This window comes from Balaenoptera borealis (genome assembly GCF_965194805.1).
Source record: "Balaenoptera borealis genome assembly, chromosome: 10".
Classification (NCBI taxonomy): domain Eukaryota; kingdom Metazoa; phylum Chordata; class Mammalia; order Artiodactyla; family Balaenopteridae; genus Balaenoptera; species Balaenoptera borealis.
This window is the reverse complement of record NC_138874.1, coordinates 2299767-2326056: the sequence shown is the minus strand read 5'-3', so window position 1 is coordinate 2326056 and position 26290 is coordinate 2299767. Positions and strand designations below refer to the sequence as shown.

The following is a 26290-nucleotide window of genomic DNA, read 5'->3' as shown; positions in this document are numbered from 1 at the left end:
TCCCTGCCACTGAACAGACAAAAGAAAAAAGAGTGAAAAGAAATGAGGACAGTTTAAGAAACCTCTGGGGCAACATCAAGCACAGTAATATTCATATAATAGGGGGTCCCAGAAGGAGAAGAGAGAGAGAAAGGGGCTGAGAACATATTTAAAACATAATAGCTGCAAAGTTCCCTAACCTGGGAAAGGAAATAGTCACCCAAGTCCAGAAAGCACACGGAGTCCCATACAGGCAAAGAGGAATACATCACGATGCACTGTAATCAAAATGACAAAAGTTAAGAATAAAGAGAAAGTATTAAAATCAGCAAAGGAAAAGCATCAAATAACATACAAAGGAACTCCTATAAGGCTATTAGCTGATTTTTCAGCAGACACTCTGCAGGCCAGAAGGGAGTGGAACCATATATTTAAAGGGTGAAAGGGAAAAAAACCTCAAACCAAGAACACTCTACCCAGCAAGGTTATCATTCAGAATTGAAGAAGAGATAAAGAGCTTTCCAGACAAACAAAAACTAAAGGAGTTCGTCACCACTAAAATAGTCTTGCAGGAAATGTTAAAGGGACTTCTTTAAGCTGAAAAGGGCACTAATTAGTAACAAGAAAACATGTAAGTAAAAATCTCACTGATAAAGGTAAATATATAGTAAAGGTAATCAATCAATCACTTATAAAGCTAGTATGAAGGTTACAAGACAAAAGAGGTAAAAATAACTATAACTAAAATAGTTAAATAAGGAATACACAAAATTAAAAACTTTAAAATGTCACATCGGGAATTCCCTGGCAGTCCAGTGGTTAGGACTCCATGCTTCCACTGCAGGGGGCACGGGTTTGATCCCTGGTTGGGTAACTAAGTTTCCACATGCCCCATGGCACAGCCAATAAATAAATAAAATAAAATAAAATAAAGTAAAATAAAATATCAAAAACACACAACAGGAGGGGTAGTAAGAAGCTGAGTTTTAGAATGCATTCAAACTTATCTTGCTATCAACTTAAATAGATTGTCATATATATATAGGCTGTTGTATATGAGTCTCATGGTAACCACAAGGCAAAAACCCATAGTAGATAACCAAAAGATAATGGGAAAGGAATCTAAGCATAACACTCTATAAGACATCAAACCAGAAGGGAAGAAATCAAGAAGAAGAAAGGAATAGAGAAGAACTACAAAATACCCAGAAAACAATTAACAAAATTTCAATAAGTACATGCCTATCCATAGTGACTTTAAATGTAAATGGACTAAATACTCCAATCAAAACACAAAGTGGCTGAATGGATAAAAAAACAAGACCCACATATATGCTGCTTACAAGAGACTCACTTCAAATGTAAGAACACACACAGACCGAATGTGAAGGAACGGAAAAAGATGTTTCATGAAATGGAAACCAAAAGGAAGCTGATGTAGCTATACTTCTATCAGACAAAATGGGCATTAAAACAAAGACTGTATAAAAGACATAGAGAGACATTACATAATGATAAAGGAGTCAATCCAGCAAGAAGATATATGACACTTATAAATATTTATGCACCCAACCTAGGAGCACCTAAATACATAAAGCAAATATTAATAGACCTAAAGGGGAAAACTGACAACAATACCATAATAGTAGTGGACCTTAACCCATATTTTTATTCAACATAGTACTGAAACTGCTAGCAATTAGGCAGGAAAAAGAAATTAAAGGCATCCATATTGGAAAGGAAGAAGTAAAACTGTCACTATTTGAGGACAACATCATTTTATATATAGAAAACCCTAAAGACTCAAAAAAAAAAAAACCTGCTAGAACTAGTAAGTGAATTTAAACAAATTCAGTAAAGTTTCAAGGTACAAAAGCAATATACAAAAATAAGTTGCATTTTTAGAGACTAACAACAAACAATCAGAAAAAGAAATTAACAATCCCCTTACAAAATACCTTTGATTGAATAAAGAATAAAATACCTGGGAATGAACTTAACCAAGGATGTGAAGGACCTATACACTCAAAAATATATTAATGAAAGAAATTTAAAAAGACACAAATAAATGGGAAGATATTCTATGTTCATGAACTGGAAGAATTAATATTGTTAAAATGTCCATACTAAATCAAAATTCCAGTGGCATTTTTCACAGAAATAGAACAATCAATCCTGAAATTTGTATGGAAACACAAAAGGTCCCAAATAGCCAAAGCCATTGTGAGAAAGAAGAACAAAGCTGGAGGCATCACACTTCCTAATTTCTAATTATACTACAAAGCTATACTAACCAAAACAGTATGGAATTGGCAAAAAGACAGACATATAGGTCAATGGAACAGAATAGAGAGCCCAGAAATAAACCCATGCCATATGGTCAACTAATTTATGCCAAAGGAAGCAAAAACATACATGGGGAAAGGACAGTTTTTCAACAAATAGTGTGGGGAAAACTGGACAACCACATGCAAAAGAATAAAACTGGACTACCATCTTATACTATACCAAAAAATTATCTCAAAATGGATGAAAGATTTGAATGTAACACCAGAAACCATAAAACGCCTGGAAGAAAGCATAAGCAGTTAGCTCTTGACTGACCTTGGTCTTAACTATATGTATATTTGGATCTGACCCCAGAAGCAATGGAAACAAAAGCAAAAATAAACAAATGGGCTACATCAAACCAAAAATCTTTCTACACAGTGAAGGGAATCATCAACAAAATCAAAATGCAACCTACTGAATGGCAGAAGATATTTGCAAATGATATGTCCGACAAAGGGTTACTAACCAAAATATATAAAGAACTCACACAACTGAATAACAAACAAACAAACAATCTGACTAAAAATGGGCAGAGGATCTGATAAACATTTGTCCAAAGAAGACACACAGATGGCCGACAGGCACATGAAAAGATGCTCAACATTACTAATCATCAGGGAGATGCAAATCATAACCACAATGAGATATCACCTCACACCTGTCAGAATGGCTGTTTATATTTAAAAAAAAAAAACAAGAGATAACCAATGTTGGTGAGGATGTGGAAAAAAGGGAACCCTTGTGGACTGTTGGTGGGAATTTAAATTGGTACAGCCACTATGGAAAACAGTATGGAGATTCCTCAAAAAATTCAAAATAGATCTACCATATGGACCCAGCAATTCCACTTCTGGCTATTTATCTAAAAAAAAATGAAAACACTAACTCAAAAAGATATATTCACCCCTAAGTTCACTGCAGCAGTATTTACAACCGCCAAGAACTGGAAACAACCCAAGTGTCCATTGATGGATGATTGGATAAGGAAGATGTGATTGTGTGTGTGTATGTGTGTGTATACACACATACACACACACACACACACACACACACACACAATGGAATACTACTCAGCCATAAAAAAGAAAGACATCTTGCCATTTGAGAGAACATGAATGGACCTAGAGAATATTATATTTAGTGAAATAAATCAGAGAAATACTGTATGATTTCACTTATATGTGGAATCTAAAAAGTGAAACAAACAAAATGCATAAATAAAGAAAACAGATTGGTGGTTGCCAGAGGTGAGGGGGTGGTTGGGAGAAATGGGTGAAGGGGATCAAGAGGTACAAACTTCCAGTTATATTAAAATAATTAAGTCATGGGGATATAATGTACAGCATGCTGACTACAGTCAATAATATTTTATTGCAAAATTGAAAACTGCTAAGAAAGTAAATCTTAACAATTCTCATTACAAGAAAAAAATTGTTTCTGAAACTGTGTGATGACAGAGGGTAAATAGACTTATTTTGGTGATCATCTCACAGTGTATACAAATATCAAATTATTATGTTGTACACTTAAAACTAATATAATGTTCTTTCTCAGTTATACTTCAGTAAAAGAAAATTTTTAATGTACCTTGTAAAAATATGCAAGATATCATTTCCTTCAGAAAACTGTAATAGAAATATTTGGCATATATATATATAAAGAATACCTATAATTAAATAATAAAAAGACATGCAACACAATTTTTTAAAATTCGATGAAGGTATATCCACATGCAAAAGAATGAAATTGAACCTCTATCTTATACCACTCACAAAAATTAACTAGAAATGGATTAAGTACTTAAATGTAAGGCCTAAAACCATAAAACTCCTAAGAAAACATAAGGGAAAACTCCTTGACATTCGTCTTGGCAATGAAATGTTGGATACAATACCAAAAGCACAAGTAATAAAAGCAAAAATCAAGTGTGACTACATCAAAGTTCAAAGCTTCTATACAGCAAAAGAAACAATCAACAAAATGAAAAGGCAACCTACAGAATGGGAGAAAATATTTGCAAGTCATATATCTGATAAGAGGTTAACATCCAAAAATATAAGGAGTGCATACAAATCAAGAGCAAAAATCTGAAATAACCTCATTAAAAAATCAGGCGAAGGACCTGAGTAGACATTTTTTCACAGAGAACATACAAAGGCCAACAAGTGCAAGAAAATGTACTCAACATCACTAATTATCAGGGAGATGTAATCAAACCCACAGTGAGATATCACACCTGTTAGAATGGCTATTCTCAAAAAGACAAGAGATAACAAGTGCTGAGGAAAATTTGGAGAAAAGGGAACTGTTTGCACTGTCGGTGGCAATGTAAATTGGTATAACCACTGTGGAAAACAGTATGGAGGTTCCTCAAAAAGATTAAAAATAGAATTACCATATAATCTTACTTCCTGGTATATAGTCGAAGGACAAGCTGTCACTACCTCAAGGAGAAACCTGCACTCCCACGCTCACTCACTGCAGCACTATTCACAATAGCCAAGAAGTGGAAATAACTTGTGTCCATCAAGGGATGAATGGCTGACACATAACATATACCTATATATAATAGAATACATGTGTATTTTATAGTATGTACTTACCTATATGTTACCTATATATAATGTATATGAATATTATCCAGCCATAAAAAATAACAAAATCTTGTCATTTGCAACAACGTGGATGGAACCTGAGTGCATTATGCTAAGTGAAATAAGTCAGACAGAGAAAGGCAAATACACTATATGATCTCACTTACATGTGGAATCTAAAAGAGCTGAACGCACAGAAATAGAGAGTAGACTTTTGTTTCTAGGGGCTGGTAGGTGGGGGAGAGGGGGAGATGTGGGTCAAAGGGTACAAACGTGGAGTTAAAAGATGAATAAGTTCTGGGGATCTAATGTACAGTACAGTGACTGCAGTTAACAGTACTGTGTTGTATACTTGCAGGTTGCTAAGAAAGTAGATGTTAAATGTTCTCATCACCATAACAACAAAAGTTGGTAATTATGTGAGGTGATGGTGATAGATGTGTTAACTAACTTTATTGTGGTAATCATTTTGCGATATATTTGTGTATGGAATCATGTTGTACCCTTTAAACTTACTTCCATGTTATATGCCAATTATATCTCAAAAAAACTAGAAAAATTTTTAACTCAGTGAAGGACTCAGACACTTTAAAAAGGGAGATAAATGTATGGCTAATAAGGATATGATGAAGTATTCAACATCATTAGTCATCAGGAAACTTCAGATTGAAACTTCATTGAGATACCATTTCACACCCACTAAAATGGCTGAAAATTAAAATGACTGGCATAGCAAAAGTTAATAAAAATGTGGAGAAGCAGGAATTTTCATACATGACTGCTGAGAGCATAAAATAGTAAGTATCTTTGGGAAAAGATTAGGTAGTGTCTAAGAGAGTTAAACATACCCTTATCCTATGGCCTAGCAATTCCACTCCCAGCTGTAATCATCAAAGAGAAATGAAAATACATGTTCCAGTGCATCAGCAAAAACTGTATTAGTGAAACCTGCCTTTAGTATGTCTGAGATTGAAACATGTTTTAAAACACTGCATTTTCAAAATAAACTTTAACTTCAAATAAGTATAAATAATTTCCTATCCATTGGGAGATTATTTCTGACTGAGTCATCAAAGTTTTAAAAGACAGAATTTTTCCAAATTTTTTGCAGCATTCATTCCATTCAACCAACATTATTTAATGTCTCCTATATATATCCTATTGTATCAGAGTTCAAGTGATAAAAAAAATTACCAACTTTCACTGCACCCATAACATAGTTGGGCAGATGAACACAAATATCTCATCTAAGGTAGACAGTGATAAATGCTACAATGGAACTAGAACAAATTTGCTATAATAGCTGTGGAAACAGACATTAATTTGTCTGAGAATATAGAGAAATTTTCTTAGACAGTCTGGAATTTGAAAACTTCAACAGGCAGATATGGTGACAAAAATAAAAGACAATCACTCAAACCTTTCTCCAAAGTTGTCTTAATTTCTTAAAGCTTTGATCTAATTATGTTAGCAAATAGTTAATGAATTCACTGACTAGATATTAAATCAGCAAGTATTTACTAAGGACCTAGTATGTCAAATCTGACAACTGACATACTAGGTACTTAGTAAGTACTTATACATCATATTCTTTCCATTACCACTTCAACAACCCCTAGTCCAAGATACCGATGGTCTCCTACCTGGATTGGATGACTTCTTAAGTAACTTCCCCTTCTTTTCTTTTCCTCTGATACATTCTCTTCATAGCAGAATGATCTTTTAAAAACCTACTAGGAACATGTCATAAGGGCTTTAAAGAAGATGATGCTTGCTCTTGGAATGTTCTTTCCCTGCTTTTATATGGCTGTATCCTTCTGACACTTCACATTTTACCTAACGTTTACGTCCTCAGTGCATCCTTCTTCTGACAACGCTATCAAATTTGGTCTTGCCAACTCAAAACACATCTTTACTTTAGCACCATTTCCATTTTTAATTTGCACTTAAATATTGGTCGCTTTCTGTATTTTAGGTCTCCCCAGCAAGACTGTCGGCCACTCAAGGACAGGGATTTTGCTTTTTCAGCCATCCAATGCACACCTAGCATCGAGTTTGGAGCCTGTACACAGTAGACATTGAATAAATATTTGCATAGTGCTGTATTGTGGACAAAATCAGACATGATCCCTGACTTCAACTAACAGCCTAGTGAGAGAGGCATGTATTAATCAAATAATCACAGAGGTAAATGGAAAATTATAAATTGATAAGTGCTTAAAATAGAGCACGTGACTTTATGAGAACTTACAGTAGAAGGATGAGACTTACCTAGAGGACTCAGGAAAGACTTTCCCAAGAGGAGTGCCACTGAGCTGAGATCTGAAAGGTGAGGAAGAGTTACCAGGAGAGGAGAGGTGAGCAGCTCGTTTCAGTCAATGAGCACGGTTTGTCAAAAAGCTTTGCTGTGAGATTGAATATGATGGATTGGAGCAACAGTCTTCAGCTGGGGGACATATGGCAAAGTCCAGAGGTATTTTGAGTTGTCATAACAGAGGAAGGTTGTGCTGCTCGTATCTAGTGGGTAGAGGCCAGAGATGCTGCTATACATCCTGTAAAGACCATGACAACTCTCCACCATAAAGAATTATACAACCAAAATGTCAATAGTGCCAAAGTTGAGAAACCCTGGGTTAGAGAGTTGCTTCTCAAACATTTTCAATCCAGTAAGAAATATATTTCACCACATAATCCAGTAAACATATACGTAAAATAAAAAGCATTTACATAAAATAACATTTACCCTTTTACTTGTGATGTTCTTTATTTTCTGTTCTGTTCTATTTCATGTTTTTTAATGTTGGTCTCAATTCACTAAATTTGTTCCATAACACACTCTAAGTCTCAATCTGCAGGTAGAAAAATTCTGTGTTGAAGGACCTGATAGAAGGTCCAACTGACCTCAGAAATCAAGGGGAAGATTGGGAACTAGTAGAAACGGTGAGGCAGGCAGCGCTAAGACTCTTCATGGGCTCATTAAAGATTTTTGTCTTTTCCTAAAAAGTAACAGGAAGACACTGACAGCTTATGAGCAGAGGTATGACATAAATAGGTTTTTACTACAGTATACAGCAGCACTGTCCAACAGAAATACAACGCATGCCACATGTCTAATACTACATTTTCTGGTATCCTCGTCTTTTTAAAGGTAAAAAGAAATGGGTAAAATTAATTTTAATACTATGATTTATGTAACCCAATAGATCATTTCAACCTGCAATCATGATGTATATCACTTGATACTTGTTGTATCACAGAGTTTAACAGTTCCTTAGTTATTGGGTGCTAGTATTTATCAGTATGAAGGCATTAGTCTTTCCTCATCAGCTTTCCCAAGCTTCCTTGGCAAGCAATTTTTTCTTGTTTATGTACATACATTTGTGTGTGTGTGTGTGTGTGTGTGTGTGTGTGTGTGTGTGTGTGTATTCTGGACTTAAAAATCTATCCATGTTCCACCCATCAAATACAAAAAGGTATTACATTTCTTTTCTTTGTGACACGTTAAAATCAGATGTGAACTTATGCGCATTTCTTAATCACTATGGGCTCTGCCTCTGGAGCTGCAATTCATCCATCAGTCATCCTACCTCAACAAGAAGGAGCATTAAAATGTCCTGAATGATCTTATGATCTTTCCTATTGTTACATGTTACAGTATAAATTCTTACCAGAAACTTTTGAAATAGGAAACAAAACATCTTTTAAAATTTTGTTTATTGCAGAAATTATACGTTTCTTATATAGAATGCAGATACATTATATATGTATGTACACATATGTGTGTTTGTGTGTATATATATATATATATATGGGAGAGAAATAAAATGGGATGACACAATATAAATTGCTCTGAACCCTTCTTTTCCCACTTAACAACAGCTATCACCGTCTTGCTACATGAATAAGGCGTTCTTGGGTTTCCCTGGTGGCGCACTGGTTGAGAGTCCGCCTCCCAATTCAGGGGACACGGGTTAGAGCCCTGGTCCAGGAAGATTCCACATGCTGCAGAGCAACTAAGCCCGTGTGCCACAACTACTGAGCCTGCGCCCTAGAGCCTGCGAGCCACAACTACTGAGCCTGCGTGCCTAGAGCCTGTGCTCCGCAACAAGAGAAGCCACCACAATGAGAAGCCTGCGCACCGCAACAAAGAGTAGCCCCCACTCACCACAACTAGAGAAAGCCTGCGCACAGCAACGAAGACCCAACACAGCCAAAAATAAATAAATAGATAAATAATAAGGCGTTCTTTGGCATCTGTAATGCACCCACCAAAGGGTTGAATAAATTCCTCATCCCTGGGATTTCAGATTGCTTACAGCTTTTTTGCTGTTGTAAACAATGCTGCAATAAACATTTATGTTAGTGTTTCTGCACTTTTTTTTAGAGAGAAGAATTCCCATGTTAAAGGTTATGCAAATGCTAAGGGCCTTAATATGGACAAACTGCTTTTAGAGAGGTTGTGCCGACTTCTGCTGTCCCAGCAGTTTGCAGTGCTAGAGCGCCAAAAGCCACACACCTGTCCAATCAAACTCTTTGCCTTTGCCAGTGTGACAGATGAGAAAATGTCATCTCATCCTCATATTAATCTGCATTTATTTTATTACTAACAAGTCAGGATGAACTTTTTTCCCATGTATATGTTGGTAATTTGTATTTCCATTCCTTTATTGGTGCATCATTTATTCACGTCCTTCGTCCATTTTCTCTCAGAAAGAGCACCTTTTTCTCACCTATTCGTAAATGTTCTTAATTTATTAAGAATATTAACTCTGAATAACATGTATTTTAAATATCTACCAGTTGGTCATAAACTTGGATAAAGGGGTCTTTTGCAATATTGTGGTGTAACTTTCTATGTCTTCAATTCTATCAGTCTTTTTATGTAGGTTCTGAATTAATATCACATGAGCAAGTCATTCCTCATCATAGTTTATATAAACATTCATCAATATTTTCTATTATATTACTTTTATGGTTTCATTTTTTAATATTTAATCCATATAGGCTTAAGTTTGGTATAAAGTAAGGATACAATTTGATTGTTTATCCAAATGGTTAGTCAGTTAGAACAAAGGTATGATGATTTGTTCACTGACCCGATTTTCCAAATTTATTATATAAAAAAAGTTCCACTCAATGAAGTAACAGAGGATTGGATAAAAGGGGAAGATACTTTAACAGAGAGCTAAAAATAGTAGAAAGATCTCTAAGTATAATACATATGGCTAGTTTTTCCAAAATTTTGTGTTAGGCAATGTATATGCAATTGCCAAAGTCTAGATTAAATATGAAATTAAACCATAAAATAAATTTCCAAAGTTATTTCTTATCTCTCAGTTATAATTTCTAGTTCCATCAGCTTTCCTGAAACAACTTTTATGAAGCAGAGGAAATTGATTGTAAAGAAAATTTGCCAGTGTTAAGCTTGAGCAGGTAATTGAGTTTCTAACTTTAATGGTGTGTTATTAACTTCCTTGAAATATTAATCAAGAAAAGTCGAGCATCAAAATTCTTCTCTTGATAAAGTTCTCATTGTTGCTATTAGTAACTACACAAACTTGAATTAATGGAAACATTTTTAACTTGTCATTATGGAAATTAAAAACAAACAGAGGAAGAGAAAATAATATGATAAGCCTGATGTACCTGCCATCCATCTTCACCAATTTTTTAAACTTAGGGCTCTTGTGTTTACTTTAAAGACAACCATCATCACCTTAAAATAATGTAAAACATATTCTTAACACCTTCAAATATTCATCATTCTTCACAGGTCCTCAGTTATTTTCTTTTCCCTTTTTAAATTTTCCCTGCTTGATTTGTGATTCAAATAAAGTGCACACATCACAGTTCTTTCATTTATATCTTGTCTCTTCATGGATTCTCCTTCAACATCCTGGGTTTTTAATCTTTGCAGTATTTTTGTTGTTGTTGTTAAAGAAACAGGCTCTTTTGTCATATAGAATTCCCCCCGAATTTGAATTTTGTTGATTGCATCTCTTTGATGAGATATAGAAGAGGAAGATTCAGATTTAATTTTTTGTGCATGGCATGATTATTTTATAAGGGGTTTTGTGTATTTCTGTGAGGAGACATAATATCTATTACCTCATTTTTTTTAAGGTTAATAGCCATTGATTATCATTACCAGTTTAATACTGGTAATATTCTAATTCTGCCATTTCTTCATTTATTAGCTGGAACACAGAAATAAAGAGAAATTTGGTTTCATGAAGTTACTGTAAGGTACAGGTCATCCTGGAAAGTCAGGGTAAATATCCGTATCTTAGTTTACTAGTTTTTAAAATAATGAGCTGTTCCCTAACATACGTAAACCACAATTAATTCTGATTTTTAACTATTTGATATTTCAGATGTTTCCATTCCAATGGATTGTCTCATCCTTGTCCAGTGGGAGCTAGTTCAGGTTAACGGTTGAGTCCTTTCAATAGGGCCTCTTTGGCAGGTTCCTTCCTATCTGGTACAAGGTGTGCCAATTTCCCTTGTACATTTCCCAAATCAGATCCAGCATTCAGTCATTTCCATGAAACTCTGGTTTCTTTAGGTGGAAAATGATACTTCAGGATTCCAGTCTGGGTGCTGATGGAACTTAACTAGGTGGACCCTTGTTTCTTGGCTTTTTCAGAGGACCAATCTAGGTAATCTAAGAAATACCTATTCTATTAGTCCTGGCTCAGCTCCATTTGATAACCTTTACCAGATATTAAAATACATATTTACAATAACTAAAATATCATATCAGCATAGAGTGGATGGCATAATGGGACATAACAGAAAGTCTGAAAATAGATCCATGTATTTTTAAGAATTTAACACAGCTAAATAGTTTTCAACGTTCATGCAATACATTTTTCTGTACTTTGTGCACTGACACCCCCTAAGGTACTCTGCATCAGCCAAATTTGGGTTTATATACATATGCTAATCACTCTTTTGCTCTAGAGAATAGTCCTAACTCATAGTGTAATAAGGAAGAACGAATCTGCCTCCATATTGGATCTGTTTCTATTACTTTAACCTTTGTATTCTGTTGCTTTTGCTACAAGAATGTTGCCTTTAGCCTGAAATGTACAGGATATCCCATTCTCAAGGCTCTGACCTTTAAAGATATAACACTTTTCCATTCATATACAGATAAAAAGTTGCAGAACAGAGAATAGCATTCTTGTTGGAGGTTTACAGGAACATTGAGACCTGACCTACATGGACAGCTGCAAGAACAAAGGATTACAACACCAAGAAGTTTGCAGCAACGAACAACACCCTCGCCTCTTTTAATATAAGAGAAGCTGGAATTCTAACTCCGCTAAGATGGTCCTTTGGGACACTAGTCCACCGGCTCCTTGGACTGCTGGCTTTCCAAGTAAAGTGCTGTTCCTTGCCCCAGTAACTCGTCCTTTGATTTATTGGCCTGTTGTGCAGCCAGCAGTATGAGCTCAGACTCAGTAACAAGAGTATAGTTTTGGGAACATTTTCATCATATTTACCTGTGGAATTTTGGTGTTTGGAATTTTTTTTGTTTGTTTAATTCCCCTTAGGTGAAAACAGGAACATGGAAGTGCTGATATTAGTGATAATATCGTTAAGATATAATTGTAAATGATCAGTTAAACCCGAAGTGTTGCATCCTTATTTTCTACTGCATGTTTATTGGGCTTAAGCTCATCAAGGGTCCTTATAAGTAAAAGAGGAACCAGGAGAATCAGTGTTCGAGTGATACAGCATGAAAAAGACTCAACTGGCCATTGCTGGCTTTGAAGATGGAAGGGGCCATGAGCCAAGGAATGTGAGTAGCCTCTCTAAAAGCTGGAAAAGGAAAGGGAAGGATTCTCCTCTTGGGCCTCCAAAGAAAAAAGAGCCCTGCCCACACCTTGATTGTAATTTAGTGAGACTGCATCAGATTTCTGACCTCTAGAACTGTTATACAATAAATTTTTGTTGTTTTAAGCCAATAAGTTTGTTACATCAGCCATAGAATACTAGTACACCATGGAAGTCTTTTTTTTAAGAATCCCACAAATAATATATTGGGAAACATTGTATTAAATTATGCTTTGAATTTGGATTGAGTTTTTTATTTATTAACAATGGGTCCCAAAATCTAGCCAAGAATCTAGGTTGACACAAGCAAAACTGTATTACAGTTTTATCCTTAAAATCTTCCTATTGCACAACTATTGCTAGAGGGCCTACTACATGAAAAGCACATTTTATCTCATAGGTGCACATGTGTGTGAGTGCACACACACATGCACACACACAAAACTAAGTTTTCATATGTTCCCAGTAGTCTCTCCTGCACTCCACTCACAGAATTCTATGCTCTGAACTTATCTTCAAACTGCTTCTTGCTACCAAATTTACCTTTCTTGTGTTTAATTCATCCACGCACTCAAGAAATGTTTACTGAACACCTACAATGTCATAAAAATGTGCTTCTCATTCCAGAGATTCAGATAGGTGCCCTATATATTCCCCCCTCCAGTTTGTATGCAATGAGATCATGAGATCAACTGCCTTAGATGCTGACACTAATGGAATTGCATTGTATTTCTTGGGTATGTTTTAGTGGGGAAAACATTTGCAAACCCCTCTACGGGCAATTGGGCAACTTTGTAGAGTTTCAGCATAGTACTGACATGGTGAAAAGTTGATGGCTGCCATGTTGAGAAAGGATTAAAGACAAGATTGAAAGCAGGAGACTAGTCAGAAGGCTGTAGGAGATATCCAGTGAGAGATGCCTAGGGTGGTGGTAGCAGTGATGAAGTGTGTGGATTCTAGAGAAACTTAGAAGTTAAAACTAACAGAACTTGGTTGTGGGTTGGTGAGAGCAAGCAAAGAGCTGAGGATCACTATAGGCAATGGTATGGATAGTAGTGACAAATACAGATGTGGGGAATGTGGGAGGGGAAGGTATCTTTGTGGAGAAAGATGATGAAGTCAGATGTAGAAGAGGTTACCTGTTTAACTGGAATGGAGAGGTGATCACTAATCAACCCAACATTGATACCATAATGTGTGCCACTGTCTGAAAGAGCTTTTATCACTGGGGTTCAGATATAATTCTTTGGCCTTTGTCGTTTAACTCAAAGGAATTATAAATAACAAAATTTAAACCAGGATGGAGAATTTAAGACTAACCTGAAGACAAGGTCAGAGCAGGTATAGAGGTCCTTTTGGAGACAGAAGCAATTTTTGGAGCTCTTCGTGTCCTACTCTAGAGTCAGAGACCCACCCCACGTGCTTGTTGGATGACCCGAGTGTATGCTTATCCCACATATGGGCCATAATGTATCCCTGGAAAAAGCAATGACCTGAATTGTGTTTAATGAGCCACATGATTCAGACAAATGCAAAGATTGTTTTCCCTGAGCTATCCTGATTGATCGCATTCTCAGTGCTTTAGTGACTGAAATCTCTCCTTTGATTTTGGTTGTACAGACACTGTCGAAATGCATCAATGAAGCCTAACCTGGAACGTGTAAGAACGAGTGCTACCCGGGCAGCCCAGGAGAATTAAATACAATGGCAGTCTGGACAAAAGTAAAATTATAAATCTTTCTATCACCCTGATTTCTATTCTGAGATAGACTCATCTCAGATTGATCAATGAGGACTTCATGTTGAAAAAGGATGATTTTTGAGCCTTAAATTTTGCAGATTCCTGGAAAGACCTAACACAGGGCTGCTGGGTTTTCCCAAACATAAATGCCCCCTGGGGAAACTGTGGAAGGAAAAGAACTATTGATCTGAGAAAATAACGTAAAAACTAAGAGAAATCCCAGGAGAGTGAAGGCTGCTGTGAATTGGTCTGGGAGGAGCTGGGAATCCCCTTAGGACGAAGGCAGCCTGAGAGCAGCAATGAAGTACAGATTGGGGCAGATTTTTTAAAGTTCTGCTCTAGTCTCACCTTTCATGGCCTTGGGATAATCATTGCTTCCTCATTTGCATCAGAAATCAACAGTAACCACCAAAGCCCATGGGTGTGGCTATTCTTAGAGCAGCCTTTTTGAGGGTGAGGAGCTGATTTAGGTGTAAACTGACAAGTCACCCTTGGATATTCATTGATCCAGCCTCTTCTCTACCAAACACCAGGGAAGGAAATGTACAATGTAAACCAAAGGGACTGCCACCTCATAGCACTGCTCCCACCTAAGAGTTTAGAAGTGAATGCTAACACAGAGCTATTGCCCAATGGAGTGGAGAAAACTAAATTAATCTGAGAGATCCTGTGGTGCCTGGGACTCTAGGACTTACTCCTCTTATCCCTCCTTCTTAACCACTGCCTGACTTTCAGTCCTGCCCTCCCACGTCACAGAGTTTTCACACTGTAGGTGTTGACCTATTAGCGGATGATTAAATCAATATACTGACTAATAACTAGTATTTTTCAATAAAATCAAGTTGACCAGAAATATCAGAGTGCATTGCTCATCATGAAGTAAATATTATTATAATACATATAAAATATGTTTACTAATATCATTTTGTAAATATATATCAAATGGGTCATAGATATATAGAAAATATTTCTTACTGTAGAATAAGGTCAAACCCCTTCACAGCTGTTATCCTCAGGGAAGCATGACTTCAGAGAGCTGAGGGATGCAAATTATAAAATAAAGATAATAAACTGAACAATAACTTTATGAAGAAAAACTGTTGGAATAGATAATCCAAATAAGCATAACAAATATTCTTGAATAGAGAATGGAGGATATTGGTAGTGTTATGTAGTACCAAGGAGAAAGAAAAGTTAACAAGGTGAAATACAAGGTGTGAAAAATATGATAGGTGAATATAGAACACCAATTTGTAAAATTAATTAGTGAGCTGAACTATCAGGTTGAGGAACTTTACCAAAAGGCAGCAGGAAAAGATAATGATGGGACATATAAAGAAAATAAAGACTTCTGGAGAATAGAAATAGAAACAAAGGGCTTCCCTGGTGGCACAGTGGTTGAGAGTCTGCCTGCCAATGCAGGGGACACGGGTTTGAGCCCTGGTCTGGGAAGATCCCACATGCCGCGGAGCAGCTGGGCCCGTGAGCCATAATTACTGAGCCTGCGCGTCTGGAGCTTGTGCTCCACAACAAGAGAGGCCGCGATGGTGAGAGGCCCGCGCACCGCGATGAAGAGTGGCCCCCGCTTGCCACAACTAGAGAAAGCCCTCGCACAGAAACAAAGACCCAACACAGCCATAAACAAATAAATAAATAAATAAAATTTTAAAAAAAGAAGAAATAGAAGCAAAAATTTATAGATAATAGAAGTACTCTATGGTATGTTTTAAAATACAGAGGAAGAAATATAAAATGATAAAATAAGGAAAATAAATTTGCCCAATTTAAAGAAAGATGAAAATTGAAAAGAGGTCTTTATAGAGCACAAAATAATAGATAAAATCCTATACCTAGGCATATTTTAGTAAAATTTAATAACATCCAAAAAAATTTCTAAAAGCTTCCAAAATGAAAGAGCAAATATATGTTAAAAGAAACAAGAATTACACTGAAGAGAAGCAAGAAGACAATACAGTATTACTTCTAAGCTGTAGAAAGAAAATGTGATTGTAAAATTTCATATTTGCCAATTTGTCATTTAAATCTGATGAGAAAAAAATCCTTGGACTTAACAGACCTCATGAGGTTTGCAAAAGTCTGACTTCAAACCCCTCTAAGGGAAAGTACTCAAACAAAAATAGAGCTAAACCCAGGGGGATAATTGAAGATATTGGGAAATAAATATAGTCAAATCATTTTTAAAATATATTGCTGTCTTAAAAAGTAAGGATAACATAAATAAAAATACCTCTAAAACAAGCTGGAGCTAAAATTCCAAAGAAATCAACAAAAGAAGAAACAATACATGAGAGAGTATTTATCTCTTGAAGGGAAGATATAAATGTTCAAGAAATCAATATAAAATGAATAGTTTTTTTAGAAAACTGCAACTTACCAAAAATAACGCCAGTGGAGACAAAGAGTCTAAACAGATCATTTTCCACTGAAGAAATAAAAATAGTAGTTAATGAGATCCAAAAGCACTAGGCACAGAAGATTTCATAAGAGAATTCTACCAGTTCTGCTTTTATGAAACAATTATAACATGATGCAAAAACCTGACAAAGATTTCACCATAAAAAATACAGATTCATCTCATTTATAAATAATGCTGCAGAATTTTAATACAAATTATATATTATCAATCATTAGACTCCAACAACACATTAAAGCATATGATTAGTATGAGTAAGTAGGGTTAACTCAAGGAATGCATGAGTGTTTCAGCATTAGGAAACTGTTAATATAATTCGTCATTATAATCAAGTAAAGGAGAAATATAAATCATATCCCCATCTTCATAGACCCAAGAAAGGCACTTGACAAAATTCAATATCCATTCATTTTTAAATCACTCAGTAAAATAGGAATTGATGGAGATGTTTTTAACATGGTTTTATCTACCTACCTACCTATATATCTATCCATCAAAAAGCTGGTATCTTACTTAATAAGGAAACACTAGAGACTGTCCTACTACAGTCAGGGAAAGAAAAGACTAGCCACTAATTCCCCTGCTGTTAAACATTGTACTGGCGTTACTGACGAATGCATTTAGACAGGAGTGAAGTATGTACTATGGACTGAATGTTTGTATCCCCCCAGAATTCAAATGTTGAAACTTTAAACCTTGGTGTGATAAGTTGAAGATGGAGCCTTTGGGAGGTAATTAAATTATGAGGTAATTAAATCCCCTCATAATGGGATTAAAGCTTTTTTAAGAAGAACAAGAGAGATCTTGCTTCCTTGCTCTCTCTCCACCATGCTAGGTCGTAACTGGGAAGAGGACCTTCACCAGGAACCTTGATCTTGGACTTCTGTTTCCAGAACTGTGAGAAATAAGTTTCTACTGTTAAGCCACCCAGTCTATTGCATTCTTGTTCTAACAAAGTGAACTGACTAAAAGAGTATGTATAATATGCTACCTTTTATTTAAGAAAGTGGGTGGATACATAATTTTTTTAAGTAGTTAACTACAAGGGAATGGAGGGAACAGAATGGAAGGTTAGAGATAAGAACTAGACTCACATAAATATAGCCAAGTGATCTTTCACAAGAAAACAAATGCAATTCAATAGAGGAAGGATACTCTTTTCAATAAATGGTGCCAGAATAATTGGACACCCCTATGCAAAAAGATGAATCTGAACACAATTCATACCTCCTTTCAAATAAATTAACTAAACGTAAGTTTTACCATCAGTCAAGGCATTGCTATATGTGTGAACACACATATATATATATATCACATCGTCTTTAGCCATTCACCTATCAAATGGACACTTAGGTCACTTCCATGTCTTGGCTACTGTAAATAATGTTGCCATGAATGTGGGAGTACAGATATATTTTGGGGATAGTGATTTTTTTTCCTTCAAATGTTTACCCAGAAGTAGAACTGCTGCATCACGTGGTAGTTCCTCATGTCAGACTTCTATTAATTATTTTTAAAAATCAAAAAGAATTATGTATATCCAGATAGTGGCATTACCACACATAGACACACTGCTTGAAGTGACTTTAAAACACAGTAATTTGACTATACAGTTCTAGTGAATAATTTATAAGGATAAAAGAACTGAAAAATAAAATCTTTCACTATTTTAATAATCATATTGCTGGTGGTAGTACAGGTATTGTTCTTCTGATACTGTTGTGTGTGTAAGGTAGGATCCAGCAAGTAGTCATTATTTGAAAGACTAATTCTATCAGGCCCAGTACTATTGGTAACTTGGATTCTCATAGTAGGAAAGAGAACATACAGATGTAATATAAAAACGGCTTAGTAAAAAACACAAAACAAAATGCTGTGGTTCTGAATTCGAATAATGGGAATTCCTTACATATTCCCAGATTTATCTATGGAAGATGCTTAAAAATAATTATTAACCAAGTAGTAATTAATGTGCACCCGGAGCACCCAGATTATGGCCTTGAAATAGCATTTTACTCTAAAGAGAAGCAGGGCTCCTTAGAGAAATGACTGATTCAAATTTAAAGCAAGAAATGTACATGATAAGTATGAATATCACAACAAAAGGAGGGAAGCTGTCAAACACTACTATAACTGTGTCAAAATGATTTAGGAGCCAAATTAAAGAGTTCAAGAATGGAACAATTTGAGCATCAATAATGAAAATAATTTCAATGGGTAGAAACACATCAAATACATTTAAATCCATGAGTCCATGACTTTTTTAGAAAAAAAGAAAAAGGAATGGAAAAAAAATGATTGCTGTTTGAAGAGGCAAGATATTATGGTTAATTTTACGTGTCAACTTGAATGGGCTATGGGGTTCCTGGATATTTGGTCAAACATTTTTCTGGATATGTCTGTGAGGGTGTTTTAGGATGAGATTAACATTTGGATTCGTAGACTGTGTAAAGAGGATTGTCCTTTCTAATCCAATTAGTTGAAGGCCTGAAGAGAACAAAAAGACTGACCCTCCCATGAATAAAAATAAACTTCACCTGCCCGACGGCTGTAATGGGGTGTCAGGCTTCTCCTGCCCTTGGAGTGTAACTCACACCGTCAGCTCTCCTGAGTCTCAGGCTTCAGACTCAGACTGGAACTACACCTCTGGCTTTCCTGGGTCTCCAGTTTGTCGGCCTATAGATCTTGGGACTTAGCTTCCATATTCATGTGGGCCAATTCCTTAAAATAAATCTCTTATACACACATATACACCCTCAATTGGTTCTGTCTCTCTGAAGAACTTGGACACTGCAGAACCACCTCATTATTTTTTTGAAAGCTTGTACATAAAAATAAAACATTTATCCTGCATTTCTTTTTAATTTTATTTATTTATTTTTATACAGCTGGTTATTAGTTATCTATTTTATGCATATTAGTGTATATATGTCAATCCCAATCTCCCAATTCATCACACCACCACCCTCCGCTTTCCCCCCTTGGCGTCCGTATGTTTGTTTGCTACATCTGTGTCTCTATTTCTGCCTTGCAAACTGGTTCATCTGTACCATTTTTCTAGATTCCACATATATGTGTTAATGATATTTGTTTTTCTGACTTACTTCACTCTGTATGACAGTCCCTAGGTCCATCCACGTCTCTACAAATGACCCAATTTCATTCCTTTTTATGGCTGAGTAATATTCCATTGTATATATGTGCCACATCTTCTTTATCCATTCATCCGATGAGGGACACTTAGGTTGCTTCCATGTCCTGGCTATTGTAAATAGAGCTGCAATGAACATTTTGGTACATGACTCTTTTTGAACTATGGTTTTCTCAGGGTATATGCCCAGTAGAGGGATTGCTGGGTCGTATGGTAGTTCTATTTTTAGTTTTTAAGGAACCTCCATACTGTTCTCCATAGTGGCTGTATCAGTTTACCTTCCCACCAACAGTGCAAGAGGGTTCCCTTTTCTCCACATCCTCTCCAGCATTTATTGTTTGTAGATTTTTTGATGATGGCCATTCTGACCAGTGTGACATGGTATCTCATTGTACTTTTGATTTGCATTTCTCTAATGATTAGTGATGTTGAGCATCCTTTCATGTGTTTGTTGGCAATCTGTATATCTTCTTTGGAGAAATGTCTATTTAGGTCTTCTGCCCATTTTTGGATTGGGGTGTTTGTTTTTTTGATACTGAGCTGCATGAGCTGCTTGTATATTTTGGAGATTAATCCTTTGTCAGTTGCTTCATTTGCAAATATTTTCTCCCATTCTGAGGGTTTTCTTTTCATCTTGTTTATAGTTTCCTTTGCTGTGCAAAAGCTTTTAAGTTTCATTAGGTCCCATTTATTTTTGTTTTTATTTCCATTACTCTAGGAGGTGGGTCAAAAAAGATCTTTGCGTGATTTATGTCAAAGAGTGTTCTTCCTATGTTTTCCTCTAAGAGTTTTATAGTGTCCAGTCTTACATTTAGGTCTTTAATCCATCTTGAGTTTTTTTGTGTGTATGGTGTTAGGGAGTGTTCTAATTTCATTCTTTTACATGTAGCTGTCCAGTTTTCCCAGCACAACTTATTGAAGAGACTGTCTTTTCTCCATAGTATATCCTTGCCTCCTTTGTCATAGATTAGTTGACCATAGGTATGGGGGGGTTTATCTCTGGGCTTTCTATCCTGTTCCATTGATCTGTATTTCTGTTTTTGTGCCAGTACCATATTGTCTTGATTACTGTAGCTGTGTAGTATAGTCTGAAGTCAGGGAGTCTGATTCCTCCAGCTCCGTTTTTTTCCCTCAGGATTGCTTTGGCTATTCGGGGTCTTCTGTGTCTCCATACAAATTTTAAGATTTTTTGTTCCACTTCTGTAAAATATGCCGTTGGTAATTTGATAGGGATTTTCACTGAATCTGTAGATTGCTTTGGGTAGTATAATCATTTTCACAATATTGATTCTCCCAATCCAAGAACATGGTATATCTCTCCATCTGTTTGTGTCATCTTTGATTTCTTTCATCAGTGTCTTATCGTTTTCTGCAAAGAGGTCTTTTACCTCCTTTATTCCTAGGTATTTTATTCTTTTTGTTGCAATGGTGAATGGGATTGTTTCCTTCATTTCTCTTTCTGATCTTTCGTTGTTAGCATATAGGAATGCAAGAGATTTCTGTGCATTAATTTTGTATCCTGCAACTTTACCAGATTCATTGATTAGCTCTAGTAGTTTTCTGGTGACATCTTTAGGATTATCTATGTATAGTAACACGTCATCTGCAAACAGTGACAGTTTTACTTCTTCTTTTCCAATTTGTATTCCTTTTATTTCTTTTTCTCCTCTGATTGCCGTGGCTAGGACTTCTAAAACTATGTTGAACAATAGTGGCGAGAGTGGACATCCTTGTCTTGTTCCTGATCTTAGAGGAAATGCTTTCAGTTTTTCACCATTGAGAATGATGTTTGCTGTGGGTTTGTTGTATATGGCCTTTATTATGTTGAGGTAGGTTCCCTCTATGCCCACTTTCTGGAGAGTTTTTATCATAAATGGGTGTTGAATTTTGTCAAAAGCTTTTTCTGCATCTATGGAGATGATCATAAGGTTTTTCTTCTTCAGTTTGTTAATATGGTGTATCACACTGAGTGATTTGCATATATGAAGAATCCTTGCATCCCTGGGATAAATCCCACTTGATCATGGTGTATGATCCTTTTAATGTGTTGTTGGATTCTGTTTGCTAGTATTTTGTATCCTGCATTTCTACACAAATAGTGTCACTGTGTAACCAAATAGTAGATGAGAAGTTTGTTTTACTTTATGGAAGAACTCCATCTAAAGATGAAGAAAGTAATGATAGAATTAATTATCATTTTGCAGCCCCTAAATGACTTAATGGATCTAGGAGTTGATCACCGGAGACAGAGAAAGAAGAATCATGTAGTATATGCCTGCTGATTAAAGAACAAAATACTACCTTTGAAGAAGTCTTAGCAAGACCCTATATCCAAACACCCATTTGCAGGGAATAGATTGATCAGGGAAGCACATTACATGGCATCACTGGGACACAATCTATAAAATGCCAACTATCAGAAAATCTACAGGACAACCAATATAGCTTTATCAACAAAAGAAAAAAAATGGCACCAAAAAAAATAAATAAATAAAACTATGAAAAAGGAACCTGTAGATTGAAAATATTTTTAAAGAAAAAATTGCAGTAGGTGGACCTTATTTGTGTTCTAGTTCAAAAAAGAGAATTCTGAAAATAAATGATGACCTGTAAGTTTAAAGTCTTTATATTTGCTGATATAATAATTGTGTTTATTTTTTGAGATTCCTTATCTTTTACCTCCTAAGTATTTATGGATACAACAATTTATTATTTGGGATTTTGCTTCAAAATAATACAAGAGGAGGAAAAATGAGTCAGGGGTGGGTAGAGATGAAAAACATGAGCCATTAGCAGATAATTGTGAGGTTGGTGGTGAGTCCAGGGCACTTCGTATTTTTTCTGTGTGATTTTAGTATGTTTTAAAATTTCCATGATCACACATTTTTATTTATATTACTAATGCATGGTAAAGAATACATGTTCTCTGAGCTATTTTTAAAAATAAATCAATAACATTTGTCCAGTGATTTAAAAAAACATGTACTTATAAAAGTGAAAGAGAATAATGGGCAAAAACAGGGATAGAAGCCAAACTTCTTAGATTTGTAGATTTAATGTTGGAGCCATAAAAATATTTTACATGATTGTAAAATAAAATTCAATCAAAAAGAAATCATTAAAACTCTAAAAATGAAAAAAATGAAGCTAACTCAGTCTCCAGTTGGTGGCATAATCATGAAGAGAAGAGCTATTCCAAATAACTTTAAGACACAGTAGTTTCATTTTATACTCTCAGTGGGAAATAATCTGAGAATAAACCATTTTGGTAATTGTATTTTTGGTGGTAGTAATGGTATTATCATTCTACAACTGGTGTATTTGTTATCTGGGATAGAGTAAATGAGTAATTTTTCTTTTTTTTTTTTTTTTTGTCACTGAGAACTGAAATTTTCAGCATGGGAGAAAATAAATACTGATGTAAATTTAATGAGGATAAGTCAATACCCAGTAGTTCTGAATTTGACTTGGAAGTAACAGTACAAACACATAATGTATTTTGTATTCTAAAAATACATATATTGTGAAGCAATTATACTCCAATAAAGATCTATTTAAAAAAAACAAACTCAAAAAAATAAAAATAAAATCATGGGCTTCCCTGGTGGTGCAGTGGTTAAGAATCCACCTGCCAGTGCAGGGGACACGGGTTTGAGCCCTAGTCCGGGAAGACCCCACATGCCACGGAGCAGCTAAGCCCGCACGCCACAACAACAACAAAATACCCATCTTTCTCTGCTCTAGCCATGAAAAGTCCTAGAAACAATGACCAGTATCAACAATGTATTAGATTCCTATTGCTGCTGTAACAAGTAACCACAAACTTAGTAGCTTAAATAAGCACAAATTTATTCTCTTACAGTTGTAGAGGTCAGATGTCCAAAATCACTTTAACTGAGCTAAATTCAAAGTGTCAGCATGGTTACTTCCAGAGTCTCTAGGAGAGGAAACGTTTCCTTCTTTTCCCCCCACTTTTTTTCAGGCTACCTGCGTAACTAGGTTTTGGGGTTCTTTTTTCCATCATTCCAACCTTTAGCTCTCTTGATCACAACTCCTACTGGTCATCTTGCCTTCTCTTATAAAGACCCTTGTGATTACATTGGATCCAGCGGCATAATTCAGGATAATTTCATCATCTCAAGATCCTTAATCACATCTGCAGAGTTCCTTTTACTACCTAAGAGACTATATTGCAGGTTCTAGGGATTAGGGTATGAATATTTTTGACGGGCTATTATTCAGCCTATTATAGTCTTCTCTCTAACCCCCAAAGATTCATATCCCTCCCATATGCAAAAATACATTCACCCCCATCCCAAGATCACCAAAAGTCTCAACCCATTACAGGATTTCCAAATCCAAAATTTCATCTAAGTCTCATAAGTTCAAGTCAAATATCTCATCATCTATATTAGGTATGGGTGAGACCCTAGGTATGATCCATTTTGTAGAAAAATTCCTCTCCCCTTGTGAACCTGTGAAACTCAAGGGACAAGTCATCCTCTCCCAAAATACAGTAGTGGTACAGGCATTAGATAACAGTCATAGATATTCCCATTTGAAAGGGGAGAAAATGAAAGACAGAAAGGGAGTCATCAGTCCCAAGCAATTTTGAAATCCAACTGGGCAAACTCCTTTAGCTTTCAAGTCCTGGAAATAATCCTCTGTGACCCACAGCTCTACCCTCCAAACAGCTCTTCCCTAATCATCATCCTTCCTTCCTTATGAAGGGTAGCATATGTTTGCAACCAAGTAATTTTTTCAGCCTGTTTCCTGCTTGTAGAACTTTAGGAGTCCAATAGCTTTCTTTCATTTTGTCCTCTCTCTATCCCATTCAGTCCAAGTTTGTCTCTCGGGTATAACATGCTCAAAAAACTTGTGGGTCTTTCCTGTATTTCACGGGGATTCACTAATGTTAGACAGCAATGATAGTATCAGTGAGCCTCTCTAATACTCAGATTGTAGTCTTGAAACCATTTCACACCCAGAGACACCAGATTCATTGTAGAAATGGCTAGTGGTTTGGGATAGGAAAGTTTACGAGATTAACATACCAGAAAGCTTATCATACCAAGAAGCAGAGAAGTTACAAACGCCTACTAAATTTAAACCAAAAGGGTTGAGAAGCCAACCTGGTCTAAGATGGGAATATTTGAGCATCAATAAGGATAGTAATGGAAATGTGTTGAAATACATCAAATGTGTTTAAATCCATGAGTTTATAATGATGCCAAAATGAATAAATAAACGAATGAAAGAATAGCAAACAAAACAATACAAAATAAAAATGTCATTGGTCCTTTTTAAACAGATGCTGTTGATCAATTTCATATTTTGAAAACTGGAAAACAAAGTGAAAGAATCAATTTATTCTGCTTTTCCCATGTGATCTGTATCTCAGTTGACAGGCTTCACAAAAACAGACACAATCAGACACTGTGTATCTCCAAATGAAAATACATACCATCACTTATGAAATTCTTTTTAAAATACATGTACTTGAATGTAATCCAAACTCCAGATCTATCAATTTACATAAAATAGGAGGTTCAGAAAAACATATTAAGAATACCACAGGGAGTAATCATCAAAATCTAAACTAAAAAAGTCTATGGAAGAGGGACTTCCCTGGTGGTGCAGTGGTTAAAAATCCGCCTGCCAGTGCAGGCGACACAGGTTCAAGCCCTGGTCCAGGAAGATCCCACATGCCACGGAGCAACTAAGCCCATGCGCCACAACTCCTGAGCCTGTGCTCTAGAGCCCATGAGCCACAACTGCTGAGCCCATGCGCCACAACTACTGAAGCCCTCTTGCCTAGAGCCCATGCTCCACATCAAGAGAAGCCTGTGCACCACAACAAAGAGTAGCCCCCACTCATGGCAACTAGAGAAAGCCCACGCTCAGCAAAGACGATCCAATGCAACCAAAAATAAATAAATAAATAAATTGATTAAAAAAAAAAGTCTGTGGGACAGATGACCCATTTACTTCAATTAAAAAATGAAGGAGAGAGAGAAACAGGAGGGGCTGATTGTACAGTGTTTGTTATGTTTTAATATGTATTTTTAACAACTGGAGTTCCTATGAAAATGCAGATTCAGATTTGGTAGGTCTCATGTGGAGCCTAAGATTCTGCTTTTCTGCCTAACTTCCTTGTGATGCTGAATCTGCTACAACTCGGAGGAGTGTGGCCAAAAATATAAGAGACTTATAACCAG

General features: G+C 35.9%; 1 pseudogene across 1 annotated transcript in view; it reads left to right on the top strand.

The window, feature by feature from the left end:
- LOC309604753 (macrophage migration inhibitory factor pseudogene) overlaps positions 1–12990 on the top strand; it is a 155159-nt pseudogene extending 142169 nt beyond the window's left edge. The window contains exons 13-15 of the transcript XR_014249612.1: positions 10242–10337; positions 11470–11563; positions 12060–12990. The product of XR_014249612.1 is annotated as a macrophage migration inhibitory factor pseudogene (transcript). The remainder of the gene's footprint in view (positions 1–10241; positions 10338–11469; positions 11564–12059) is intronic.
- The last annotated feature ends 13300 nt before the right edge of the window (positions 12991–26290 follow it).